The sequence below is a fragment of the Syngnathus scovelli genome, chromosome 12, assembly GCF_024217435.2.
Source record: "Syngnathus scovelli strain Florida chromosome 12, RoL_Ssco_1.2, whole genome shotgun sequence".
NCBI lineage: Eukaryota > Metazoa > Chordata > Actinopteri > Syngnathiformes > Syngnathidae > Syngnathus > Syngnathus scovelli.
The window spans coordinates 4,711,752-4,725,086 of record NC_090858.1 but is presented as its reverse complement, the minus strand read 5'-3'; the positions used below and the strand labels follow the sequence as shown (position 1 = coordinate 4,725,086).

At 41.9% G+C, this 13,335-nt stretch overlaps 1 protein-coding gene across 2 annotated transcripts in view; it reads right to left on the bottom strand.

The window, feature by feature from the left end:
- LOC125978228 (glutamate receptor ionotropic, delta-1) overlaps window positions 1-13,116 on the bottom strand; it is a 152,286-nt gene extending 139,170 nt beyond the window's left edge. The window contains exons 1-6 of one of the 2 annotated variants that reach the window (XM_068652533.1): window positions 12,768-13,116; window positions 12,643-12,703; window positions 12,464-12,545; window positions 8,418-8,504; window positions 8,295-8,344; window positions 5,581-5,703 (exon numbers count right to left, since the gene is read on the bottom strand). The gene's annotated coding sequence lies outside the window, so the exon portion shown is untranslated. The remainder of the gene's footprint in view (window positions 1-5,580; window positions 5,704-8,294; window positions 8,345-8,417; window positions 8,505-12,463; window positions 12,546-12,642; window positions 12,704-12,767) is intronic. The other variant, XM_068652532.1, reaches the window with a different exon arrangement.
- Between the last annotated feature and the right edge of the window lie 219 nt (window positions 13,117-13,335).

The window sequence follows — 13,335 nt, the reverse complement described above, 5'->3', positions numbered from 1 at the left end:
GGCAATATTATCTTTATATTGCCGCATGTATGTATTTGATCGAACCGATGTGAGGAGAAAGAAATTCGCCGTTCAAATATTAATCCTAAAAAATTATTTATGAAGACGCAGGAGCGAAAGTGCGCGCTCGCCGCCTGTTGCGCCGCGTACCCGGGCTCCTGTATATTAATAAGCGCATTGAACGTGATGGAAATACACCGTTAGTGTGTTATGTAGTTGGAAAGAGTGTTCAACATATGGCTCGAGGGCCACAGGTAAACCCAAACCAGGGCCTGATGGATTAATTAGCCAGCCTATTGTGTTAAATGACAGATAAGTCAAAGCAAAAATCCGCCAAATTATAGCTCGCCACTCATGGCACTACTTTATCTTTGTGCTTACTTTTTTTTTTTTTTGGTAGGCGTTGCTGCCAACACTGGTTTTAAGGCAGTAATGGCTGATTAGACACTTGACGATACCCCTGCTCTGGTGCATAGAGCCCAAAAAGTGGATTTAAATGACGAGAGGATGCCATAAGGAATCAAAGCCAAGCTGTTAGTCACGGATGAGTACCGCTATTGGATTAGCCACTCATTAATAGTCTATTCTTGTCGGATAAGCCCCCCTTTTTCCCCTTTATTATTTATTTCCCGCAGCGTCTTGCAAACGTCTCGCCCTGATTCACTCCGACCGCGTGACGTTGGCTTTACTATCGGCGCTGTTCATTTCCAGCAAGTTCCGTCTCCCGCTTTCAATTATCCCCTGACATATAGCTGGAGGCCCGGGCACTCTATGTGCAATGTTTACAGGGGTAATATACATGTCTCGCCACCAGTGTAGCTGCTCTCTGACCTCATCGATTAGCGGCGCTATTTTAGTGCCGCGACGCAAACAAGATGAACGGAATCGGCTCGGCGGAATCTTTTAACGGTGACCGAGCGTAATTCTTCCCGCACCGACGGAAAACGACCGCGGGCTGGAATCTACACGCCGCTGATAGATTTAATGAGCAAAGAATGGTTAGGCTATTGCTAGCTAAAATTGGAGAAGTAGCAGTCTTACAGCTCAATCAAAATCGAGCAGCCAATCACAATCTCCGATGCCAACTTTGTCGATGACTCGCCGATTGTCAGATCGTTAGACGTTTATTTTACTTTGCTGCATTTTTTTTGCCTGTTGGAGATTTTGCTAAAAGAAACAAATGTGAGTTCTATTCCCTGCTCTCCAATTTTTGAATTTCACGACCTTCCTTATTCCATAATTGAGCTTTTCCGAATTAATAGCGTATCAGCTCAGACGTGGACACGGTGAGGCGTCTATCTAGCAGTCAGTCTGCTTTGTCAGTCTTCAACATGCTCTGGGATTACTTAGACGAAAAGCCCCGCTGCCAATTTGGAGAGAGGGGTTACATTTATTTTTCTGTGTGCCGAGAAGCGAAAAAAAAAAAATCCATTCACGTCAGGCAGAAATGTGCGGGGAATAGCAAGAGGTGTGCGCGCAGAGCCAGAGGTGAAAAAAGTAGAGAGCTCGCTTCCAAACACACAGCCTGAGGTAACATTAACGATTAATCATGTTATGGGGGAACAAGCACGAGCTCCATCACCGAGGCTGAATTTCAATGAGCCAACTGTTGACTGCATGGCAGACCGCTGCCCCCCCCCTTTAAAAAGGAAAAAAATGGTGAAATATGCAACAGGTGATTAATATCGAAGCCTTGTGGTGAACTACGCCAGTGAAGCACGGAGTGCGAGTTGGATGTATCTGTCAGCCTGGAGGAAGAACACGGACGGTGGACAGGTGTCAAGTTTTCACAAAAAAATGAAATAATAATAACGTCACGTATTGAACCTTTAAAAACTCGCTGTGTGGAGACTTCTACTTCACTAATTAAGCGGATTTATACAAACTGCTAACCTTTAATTAACAGTTTATGGATGCCGTGGGGAGCACAGTGGACGAGTGGTTAGAACTGCCGGCACAAGGGAGGTTCGAATCCCACTATCTTGGCCATCAGGCTGCTTTAAAAAATGACATTTTTAATTAACGATTATCTGTCATTAAATGTGGATTTCAATCATTTCCGCTTTGTGTCATTTAATCATTTCTAGGTTTGCGTTTGTCAACAATTATTCCAGTTAATGGTTACAGTGCCACCTGCTGTTTGAGCACCTTTTTTAAATGTGGATATTCAGTGGATATTAAAAGTCTACACACCCCTGTTCAAATACCAGGTTTTTGTGATATTAAATAAAAGACAGAAAATCATTACAAAATGTTTCCATTATTGTGACACTAAACAACACAAGACAATTTAAATGAGCATTAAAATAAACATTACGTGAAGATGCATTAATGTCCACACCCTGCGATATATACCTTCTTAACCACAATGGCATAATAAAAATATTGGCAAGTCCTCGGTTCCTGTTAATTATTAAGAGGAACCTCCCATTGTTTCCCGTGTGCGCTTGGTCATGATCGTTTATTAAACAAGGTGTCATGGTGTTGCTCCCACAAAATGGCGTCTGCCTTTCCACCCATTTGTCAAAGAGCTAATTACTCAAAAGTTCTTCGTTCTCAACCATATCGATGGAAATCTTCCGGGAAGGAATACATAATGGGGTAGAACGGATCTGTCGGAGACGTCCTGTCATCCCCTGCACGAGCATCTGTAAAAACACGCCTGCAGAGAAGTTTACAATTTATGCGCCTAATAGCGACCATTGGGTCATTTGTTGTGCTCGCCCCGGGCAGTGCTATTGAACCCGTAGACATGCGTGCCGCATTTCATTCAGACTGTGCCTGCGAAATGGTCATTAAGGGGTGAAGTTGTTTCAAAAAAAAAAAACAGAAAAGGGCCAATTAACAGGAATCCACCTGAAAGGCAGCGTTGCTTTGAAAGAGTGCAGAGATACGACACAAACAGGAAGACGGCGGTGAAAGAAAAGCCATTCTAAGAATATCTACATTTTCAAGGAGACAAAAAAAACGGAAACATGCGCGCAGGCTTTTTTGTTCAGTGGCTATTGTGGGGTGGGGGGGGGAGAAAAACCACCGTCACTGTACAAATCCTTTTCAAAGCATCACCGTTGGGTACAATAGAAAATCCTGGCTGGCACTGATAGAGTTAAAGCGGACCTCGTGGAGCTGGTGGTTATTAACAAAGTGTGGGGGAAAAAAAAAAAAAAACCTTACAAAAGAAACGTACGAGTATGTCAACAGGACTCGAAATTCCCTCTTAGTACTTTTCCTTCACTAATAGCACATAGCTGTCTTGCTAGTATCCTAAACTGGATCAAAGATGTAGAATAAATGCTCACAAGGCTTTTCGCAGATTTGGGTAATAACCGTTTCCAGCTGATTTATTACACAGCCTCGTTTAATAAGTGCCGACCGATTAATTAATTGGCGGATGATGGAGTCAAGCGACGCCAGCCCATTACACCAAAACGAGGTGCCAAGCAGAGCTTTTATTCTGCCACGTAAAAAAGATTGTGAAAGGCCGCCGATTATTGCCATACACGAAGCTTTGATCGCAGTTACCCCAGTTACTGTAACTTAAAATATCACTTGTGGTTAAAGTGTGACCCTACAAGACATTACTTCTATTTACAATATTTCCTAGGAGAAAAATAAGCCTCCACTTAAGAATGAAGTATTTCCTGTGACCCTTTTGGTGAGTTATATTCCGGGGGTCATCTCCAGAAGCGACTCCCCGCAGTGAACTCTTGAAGAGTTCCTCGGTGCGGCAAAAGGAACTCCTTTAATCCAAACTGTTAAATCGAGTCAAAGCCCGCAACCTTCACGAGCTGCCCCGCCTGACTGACTTAGGATCTGCAGGCCACGGAGTGATGAGAACACAGCCGAGGGGAAAAGATTCATTTCGCCCGCACCTTTCCGACGGTGTGAAAGGCTTTCGGTTTCATGGTCCACCACTTACATTTCACCCAGACTGCACACAGGAGAAGGCACAACTCAAATGTCAGAGCTTTTTTATTTTATTTATTATTATTATTGTTATATTATTATGATCATCATTATTAATTATTATTATTATGAATAAAATTGGCGTTAAAGGGAAATTGTGGAAGAGCACTCAACTTTGGGACAAAAAATAAAAAAAACAACATGAATCAGTATCAAAGATGATGTTATTGTTTGTGGCACTCTCGAGTCAGTCAAGAAACATTTGGACTAGGTGAGTCTCGCCTTCCTCACGGGCGCGTGTGCTTGTGCTGCAGCCGACTTTCATTATCCTCTCGCAGACGCCCCCCCCTCCGCCCCCTGCCGAGCGCGAGCAGATAGCCACATCTCAGCATCAGTCACACGCTCTTCAGGGGCACGGCGGAGACATTCCTCATGGCCTCCAGGCTCAGGCAATCAGAAATGGGAGATCCATCAAAGGCAGCACGTGTGCGCTGGGTTTGGAGCCCCATAATGCTTCCCAAATCAGTCCATCAGAGCGCAGAGAAGATAAAAGTAGCCGCCAAAGCGCGCATGAGGCTAGGACGCTGAGGTGCATCAAGAAAAGTGACAAACTGAAATAAGCCTCATTGATTCTGTTTGCTTTAGCTTTTAAAAAAAGGCTCATTTAGTGCAGCCGAGTGTGAAGGCTGTTTTTACAGCTCCAGAATAAAGACACCTTATAATACAAAGACCACCCCGGAGGGGCTGGAACCTACTGCGCGATTTTTTTTTTTTTTTTCATATTTTCCAAGACGCGGACATGTCTGGATGAGATATTTTCAATCTGTGCATCGAACGATAAAGTCCTCAAGACTATCATAGCGCTCTGGATCCAAATGTGATTTTCAGAAAATTTGGATTTGATCCGAAATAATGCTTGTTGATTACGGTTCCGAAGTGATCATTCAAAGCAGGTTGTCGTGTTGGACTATCGAGCCCCTGAATAAAGAGGAAGATGATGACCACCCCAGGGCCAGGAGCGCAATGGAGCAAAGTAAAAGTCCAATTTTGTTGCTCATAATTCCAACGGCGTGTAGGAACATAAAGCCTTCTATACGTATCTTTAAAGCACCATTGCAGCCAAGCTCATTAATTTCAAGACTTTGTGACAGCGCCAAGATGCCAAGTTGCAGCTAATTGCCTGTGACGGATTCTCTTCTTTTTATTCTTTTTATTACAACGTCCTGCCCGAGTGATTGTCAGCCGGTAATCCTTTGTACGCGCCACGTTTGAGACATATGACGCTCATATTTATTTAGATATGTTAAATAACCACACCGGCACTTTTGTACTTCATAAAATTTAAGAGATAACAGTGAGCCACTCTTTTAGTGGCAGATTTAACAATAGATGACACTTGAGGCAGTCGGTAAAGTTTTGCAGCTATTTTGCCGACGTTGGGCCATAAACGTATAAAAAAAATAAAAATATATATTTCATATATTTATATTTATTTATATTTATAAAAATATAAAAAGTAGAGGCCAACGTATTGGCATGGGGTGCTAGGATAAAGTACTAAAATTAAAATAATTAAAATAATAGGCGACAGATTTGTAATAATTTTGGCGACAACAGTCCTGGGACTTTTCTGACACACCTTATAAATATCTGGCAGTAAAAGAGTGTACTTACAATACTGTGTTTTGCTTTGGGGTTTTCTTCCCTTCCTTTGTCAAAGGGAAAGTTGAAAAGCTCTGTGGCCTTTGGCGGACACACCGAATCGCTTGGAGCCGCTGCCACCGCAGTTATTTCAACCTGCCAGAGAAGACAGAGTTAAAAGTCATTTTTCCATACAGAGATCAATAATCCTAATTGCTGATTAGATGATTAGTTGGATTGAGGAATTTATTTATCCAATGATGTATTGGCTAGAAAAAAAAGCCATCAATCTACGCTGTCACCAGGCTAGCAGCCATCGAGCTAGCAATTTATTCCGAGGTGTCAAAAGAGCCATGGAGTGATTTCTCTATCTTCAATGTGTTGATCTGGTGGCACACCAGCAATTTTTGGCATTAAAAGAAAAAATAAAACCTTGTTGAGCCACTTGAGACGAATCTATTTGTGTGGCAAGACCTGACATTGCGCCGCTACCAACAAAAAAGAGATCGGGACTGAAATCATTTAGTGACCGGCGAGGATTAGACAACAAAACAAGATGGTGGAAGAAAATATTATCTTGTAGGGTGAAAGGTGAGATAAACAACATGACTGCAACTTTTCTGGTTTTGGTGTCAGAGAGAGGCAATATATTCTCCTTAACTTGGAATTAGATTTTTCGACTATGATGCAGCCCACCAAATAATTCTATTGTTGAATTAATATGTCTGACAACACGCATTAGTAGGCTGCATTATCACAGGATTTGGAATCGATCCGAAATTAAGGCAGCGGCATGATGAAATGGCTCGAATCGGAATGAGTTTTCATTATCGTCGAGTGTTTTTATGATTTTTTTTTTCCTTCTTTGGGGAACTAATTAACTAAAGCTTTGGAAAGAATTTGAGCACATTTTATTTCATTTGGTCTATTCTTTGTCATGAAGAAATAAAACCCGCAAGGTCGGCTCAGTTCAAACTATTGTTTGTTTGAAGTCACGCTGGCTATTAAGGCGAACTGGAAGCACACCATTAAAAAGAATCCATTTGAGCTAAATGTTCATGTCGTCTCATTTATTCCCCCCCCCAAAAAAAAAAAAAATGTATCCACTCAGTTTAATTACGATGAGTTTCTGGTAGCCTTGTAATACTTTTTTAAAAGGGGTCGGGGGCGTTGGTCCGACTAACTCATCAGGTTGTAAAGTGCATTATTGCTGGCAATGAAAAGCATGTAAGGAACGATTTATGCCCTGTATGAAGAAGCCATCTCGAAGGCAAAGAGTATTTAAGGTGCAATCAAACTAAAAATATGCATTTAGGTGTTTTTTTTTTTTTTTTTAAATGGAGCTCACAGGTGGTGAAATGAAATCTTCGGCTTTGAGCTGGCTAAAGAGCATTGCTAATGGCTCACGTTTGGAAACATGTAACTTGGCAATTGATCCATCAAAGCGTTTGACAGCTTCTTGCTTTTTGTATGTGCTAACGACCTGTCGACATGAACGTTCGCTCATATTTCACTCGCCCGGTGAAGCAAAATGAGACAATGATTTAATAGTCTTCATATTAGATAAGTTCCAAAACAGATAAGCACTAAATAAATTGACTCCACGTTTCAGGCCAAAACTACCAAGTTTGAAGAAGAAGCTGCTGTTTTGGCACAGCGCCCCCTGGTGGCAACAGGAAATGGCCAAAAACTACAAGGGTTACCTGTTTCTTACTGTAGAAGGAAATTACTAGATGTCTTGCAAAATAATAATGCAGTGAGTTTGAAGAGTGAGTTTAATTTGTTCTGTGACAAAAATCACAAATCAATTTGAAATTTATTTGAATTTTTAATCAAATTTGAATAAAATTGAATTGTTTATGTTTTTTATTTATTTGAAATAAATGTTCACAATGGAATTGAATCAAACTGGTCATGCAAAACAAAAATCCAGCTCCAAAAAGTTCTTTTTTTTTTAACCATCATTCCAGACTACTAAAATTAGGCAATCAGTGATTGTCATAGCAACAACAGCAACGCGATTGTCTCAAGGACAAGCCGGTACCTCACCAATATAATCAACAACCATTACCAGATGTCATTATCGCAATTGAGGGTTCTGAAATACGCTGATAAACGGCGTTTGATAGGAGTCTCGCAGCAACACGGCATTCTCCATTACAAATCTCCTCAAAAGTGTTTTGGTTCAGGCACAAAATGATGACTCCCCCCGCCCTCCGCAAGTCGCAAGAACAGGCGGGCGCCATCAGTCAAGACTCTCCAGGGAGAGCTTGTTTTGCTCTCACTTTGGGATGCAACTTGATGATGATGAAGTATTTTTCGTAAGCCTCGACCTAACGACGGGCAAGAAGGCTTAATGGCAAGCACATAGGAGATGGCGTCAAATAATGACGCTGTTTTAAGCCCTCAATGTTCCTACGATCCTTCGTTGTCTCTAAACTAATGAGCACTTATGTACTGAATTATTGATACACGTTGCGTTGCGGCTCTGACGGTTTTATGAAACCATTTTGTCTGTCTGGGAAAATGAAATTAAAGATCAGCGACTGCTTATTGAAGATGTACGTCTTTCCGCTCGGGAAAAAGAAGCACGCGAGTGCTTTTAATGTCACGACGGGATTTATTCACCAATAACAAATATAACAAAATGTGTTTGCTGATAAAATGATAGTGATGTCGTTAGTGTTTCTCAGAAAAATAGAAATGCTCCAAAAAGAATAGCAGACACGTAAACAAGTTCCACTTGCCTTTCAAACACAATGTTATCCAAGAGTTGTGTTTCCTTGAGCAGAAGGACCTGCAAGATTTCATTCAAGGCTTACAAACGGCTTTCTGGGTGAATTGCCTTCAAATCACAAACAAGTTCCTACCGTGTACTTCCAAGACATTAGCTTTTCCATGATTGAGGGCAATTGAGGAACTCTTTGCGTGTTCCATCATCCAATCCGTGAAGGAACCTGAAGAAAACCCACACAAGCACAAGGAGAACATGCTAAGTCTGCACAGGCAAGATTCAAACGCAGAAGCAGCCTATCATAAAGTTTATGCAGTCGTATATATTTTTTTTTTACTCTTTATTGACATTCTGTCTGATACCGTAATCAATAAATCTGAAGGCTTGCAAATTCATCAGCAAATATCTACCCCCCTAATGATGCCAGCAAATATTTGCTCCATTTCCATCGAAGCAACTTTATTACTGGACGGCTGTGGTATTTATTGAGCGATGGGTCCAAAATTATCTTGGAGCTAAAAGGAAGCCCATCGGCTGCTTGAATCGTCACGGGAAAGTGTCGGAACACAGAATCCGCCGCATTACCGCCGCATGGGCTGAGACGGACGGGATGACCATCGGGGCTAATTCCGGCAACAAACACTCACTGGACCCGATTTTCGATTCAGGCTGGATGCACACGGTGTATATCTTCATATGTAATGTGTCGGGGCATAAATGAGAAGTCTGGGACCCAAGCGCCGGCGTCGCAGGTGACCATTAAAGTCGGGTAAAAATTACGTTAAGCGAGCGACTGCGGATGCGCTGCAAATTCAAAAAGCTTTTAAAACTTTTACATTACTACGCCAATGCACGCCCGCTGGATAAAATAAAAACTAATGTCCTATTGATTTGGTGTCCGGCGTGATGTGTGGCTTCCAGCGAAACCCACCACAGCGAGACCGTATATTCTTATGCATGGTGCAAGGCAAAAAGGTCATTATGTCATTGACGGAGCTTTTTTTTTCTTCCCCGTAGATATCAAACAAACTTAAGAGCGCTTGCTTTGTTCTGCTCGCCGACCAGAGTACATTAAATATCGAGGCTATTGATTTTACATCAAATAGGCGTCACGTCGCACAATGTGCTGAGGATGTAAGCCGTCGCGCTGTACAGAAGCCGCAGTGCGTTTACATCGCCGGCAATGAACTGATGGGAAGGAAATTGATCAAATATGTTGAGTTAAGAAAGCCGGTTGTGTGAAGAAGAACTTAAACTCAACTATAAGAATCATCTTGGTGGCTTCAACTCTTGGCCAGGTATGGAAACGAGTTACAGTACAATCCCATAAATATTCTGCTACCGTCTCAACTTACAAACCCGTCATCAAGTAGCAAAAAATATTTGGACCTGAATCTCCTGACATCCCGAGGATCATTCAACCGAGTCAAGACTTCACGGCCAGCTACAAAATGTGCTTCCTTGCCATAAGGAGACCATTACGAAGCATCCTAATACTCTCGGGTATGTAATACAATAAACATGATAAAAAAAGTCAATTCTTCGCACCCTGCGAGGCTCAAGCATACAAAACCTCATGCAAAAAACAAAGCGAAGGAATCAAGTGGAATTATCATGGCGGAGGCCGCCCGGCATCCATCCGTGACGGCTGCGCACCGCCACGGGCAAAGCGGCGCAGTCCCATGACTGCCGCCAGACTACGCATACGTTCTTCCTCTTCTGATACTTCAACGTAAAGCCTGGAGCGAGGACCGGGCCGAGAACGATTCCTCCCCCGTGGCCTCGGTCGGAGTTATTGAGCTACTCCTCCTCTTGTAATATATCTGCTTAGGCAATATTTACTACTTTTATAACAAAGGAAGGAGGCGGGACCAGTCTCGTTTGTGGGAATGTCAGCAGTTACGGTTTATGTAGACGAAGTGTTCGATTAGCCGTGACGCAAATTGCCGGTAACTCAGTATTTGCGTGAGACTGTTAGTTACTTAGCGGGATTAATGCAAAGATAACTCAACACCCGGGTGGGATCAGTAAGCCTCCCCTCGGAGATCGGAAGATGGAGCTGGCGCCTCCGGTCTAGTATTAGCGGTGGAAGGGTCGGTTGAAATATCGATACCAGCCCCTGGTATCGATGTTGATCAATGCCGGTGAACTCCAGTTACTGTGCCTTCCAGACATCCTTGTGAAAGGTTCAAATCTGTAAGCTAGACTTTTCACTTTTCTGTAGTTTTATACCTCCCACAGGCAGATTTAAACTTAATAACCAGTACTCAAAATATACTTATCAAAGGAGCCACGCGTCGGCGTTCATTCGTTTTAATCGACTTAAACGCTCCTGCTTGAATAGTTCTCCAAATAAAAGGCCTCAAGCTGTTTATTTATATACTCTGTTATGAAGTTCACCGAAAACCGGACAGAATCCAAAACAATTTTACATTGCGCGGGTATGTTTGAACATTTTCAAGGAAGCCATAAAATTGTGGCTGGCTTTAACGCTGCTAATTGAGAGCTAGCATTTGGTTTACAGTCACCATACGGGTTGGTGGAAATTAGCATAGATGTTTTGATCAATATAAAACTTCAAACAACGGCTGATTTTGCAAACGCCTCAGACGGACAGATGGAAATTTGATTCAATTGAACGTTGCTTGGTGCCAACGCATCACCTGAGCGTCAAATATTTCGAGATATGAAAACATTAGTGCTGATCCAAAGTCAAATTGTTTAGCCTCGAATCTTCCAAGAGTAAAAGATGCTTGACTTCCAAAATCTATTTTGCCATTTGCATTCTATTTCCCTGATTGAGGCTGCAGTTGAACAAACACGGGTAATAAGGTCGCAGCGAGGGGAACGCATAGCGCCTGACAGGCTGATCCGGCAATTTCCATAATGCAGCTCGAGTAGACGGCGTGTTTCTTTCAAATCTCTGATTTGTATATAAAACAAAGCAAAAGCCAGTCAGCTTTAGCCCGTCTAATGATATCGACCGGTAAGGCGGCTTAAACATGACTGTTATTGATCTCGATCTTTCGCGGCTGATCGGGCCATTAAGTCGGGCGTCAAACATATCATCAGATCTGACAAAACCGAGAACTGGTGTTCCGTTCATGTCACAATTTGGCCTTTTTGCCCGGCGATCTGACGATAGCGTTTGTCCGTCTGTCGTCCTCTGATGCAACAATAAACCCTGGGGGCTTGTTTAATGGCTAGAAACTTTTTTTTCCCCCAGTCTCGCTTTGCACGCTTGCTTCACATCTCATCTGACACATTCCCCTGCGCATCTGACAATCAAAACCGTGACAAAAGAGACACAAAGCGACGGCGGTTAGACTACAAAAGTGGGTCAGTTGGCATTGAGAGGTTGATGAAATGGTGAGAACAGACAACAATCTCATCCAGATATCGCTGTTGGCAGATCTACTCAATCCAGATCTCTCTTTACATCATTCATTTCCTCTTTAAAGAAGCACTTGTTTTTTTTGTCCCTCAACTTCACCCAGCAGTTCATACTAACTTAGCCAGCCAATACTAGCAGAACTTAATTGTGTGTCCCGGTTGGTGCAACAATACAGGTTGGATTTAAATAAAGTGATTTAAGGTCAAGCAACAACAGAGCTGGCATTCATCCTATTCTAGATGATTATTTGATCGTTTATGCAATCGGTAAATTGCCTATAGATTACATAATATGGCAGCAAAGCACTAGTTTTGTTCAAATGAAGCTCCTCAACTCACTTCAGCACCAAAAACGCAAATAGGTGAGTTTTTCAGCTAATAACAAATAGGTTCCAAAAAACACATCCGCACATGCCAAACAGCAAATCCGCTGGAGCTTGCTGGATATATTTTGACTAAATGATGCTTGGCATAATTTACACCAATGGGAATCCAAGCCAATTTCTCAGTTTTCATTCTCCTTCCAGCCAGCACAAGACCAATTTGCTTAACATTCCAGGAGACTACAGCCATGATTAAGATTTGCAATTCAAAAATGAGACACAGCATAGGAATTTGGAATTAACAATAAATGCATTGAAATCATCTTATCAAGAGCCTCAAGCAAGATTCTTGTCATATCTTTGAAGCAACGAAAAATATGCATCAGAGAGCTCACTTGGAGTGCAATGGATTTTCAATAAGCACAAGAAAACAAGAAAAAAAAAATCAAAGAATTCATGAACATACATAATGGACGATACTGAAGCAGTTGGTGCATTTTGGACCTGGGCTTCCAGTGGTTGAATCCCCTCTGTGAACATGAGCACCACTATAACATCACAAGACAATAAACAAAAACACAATCATACATTGTGGCGTTGCAGAAACTGGGGTATTTTGTATTGAAGGATAAATACCATTATTACCAAACCAAGAAACACTTTTTAACCTTTACCTTCATTACATCAACTCCAAAAGAACTCTGCCCTAAAACAGAGCAAGTCACAATTAATATTAATAAATTAACATGACATTTAAATCATATACTCACCAGAAATGCCCAATACTTTTGGGCTAAGTCCATCCTTCTTTGCTCCTCAAAAATAGCTAACTCGTTGTTTTGGCGCGACAGAGCTAGCTAGCTAGTTGTTACTGCTCTGAGCGAGTTTGGAAAATCATTTTCCGGGTTGAAACAAGACAGCCAACAAGAGTGCTGGTCGAACTAGCGTCAAGATTTAAAATTTTCTTTGAAAATTCTACTGTTTGTTGTATCATGTATGTCTTGGATATTGCGTGAATTAACTAAACTAAACTAAAGGTCTACTATGGAAATAAACGCGCTCTTCGAACACCTGCGTGTACGACTAACTAATGTGAGTCCTACTGAGTTCGAACACGCCCCTGCTGCAATATGATTGGCTGACACATCATACTACAAATCAGCGCTAATCAACCAATCAGTGGACAGAAATCGCTGTCGCGAGAATAGACTGACATGCAACACACGAGATCAAATCTGATTGGACAAAATAATAATAATATAGTGCGCAGTCAACACAACATACCTTGAAATAAAGATAAATAAATAAAAAAACGTTATCAGGAATAAATACATGTAT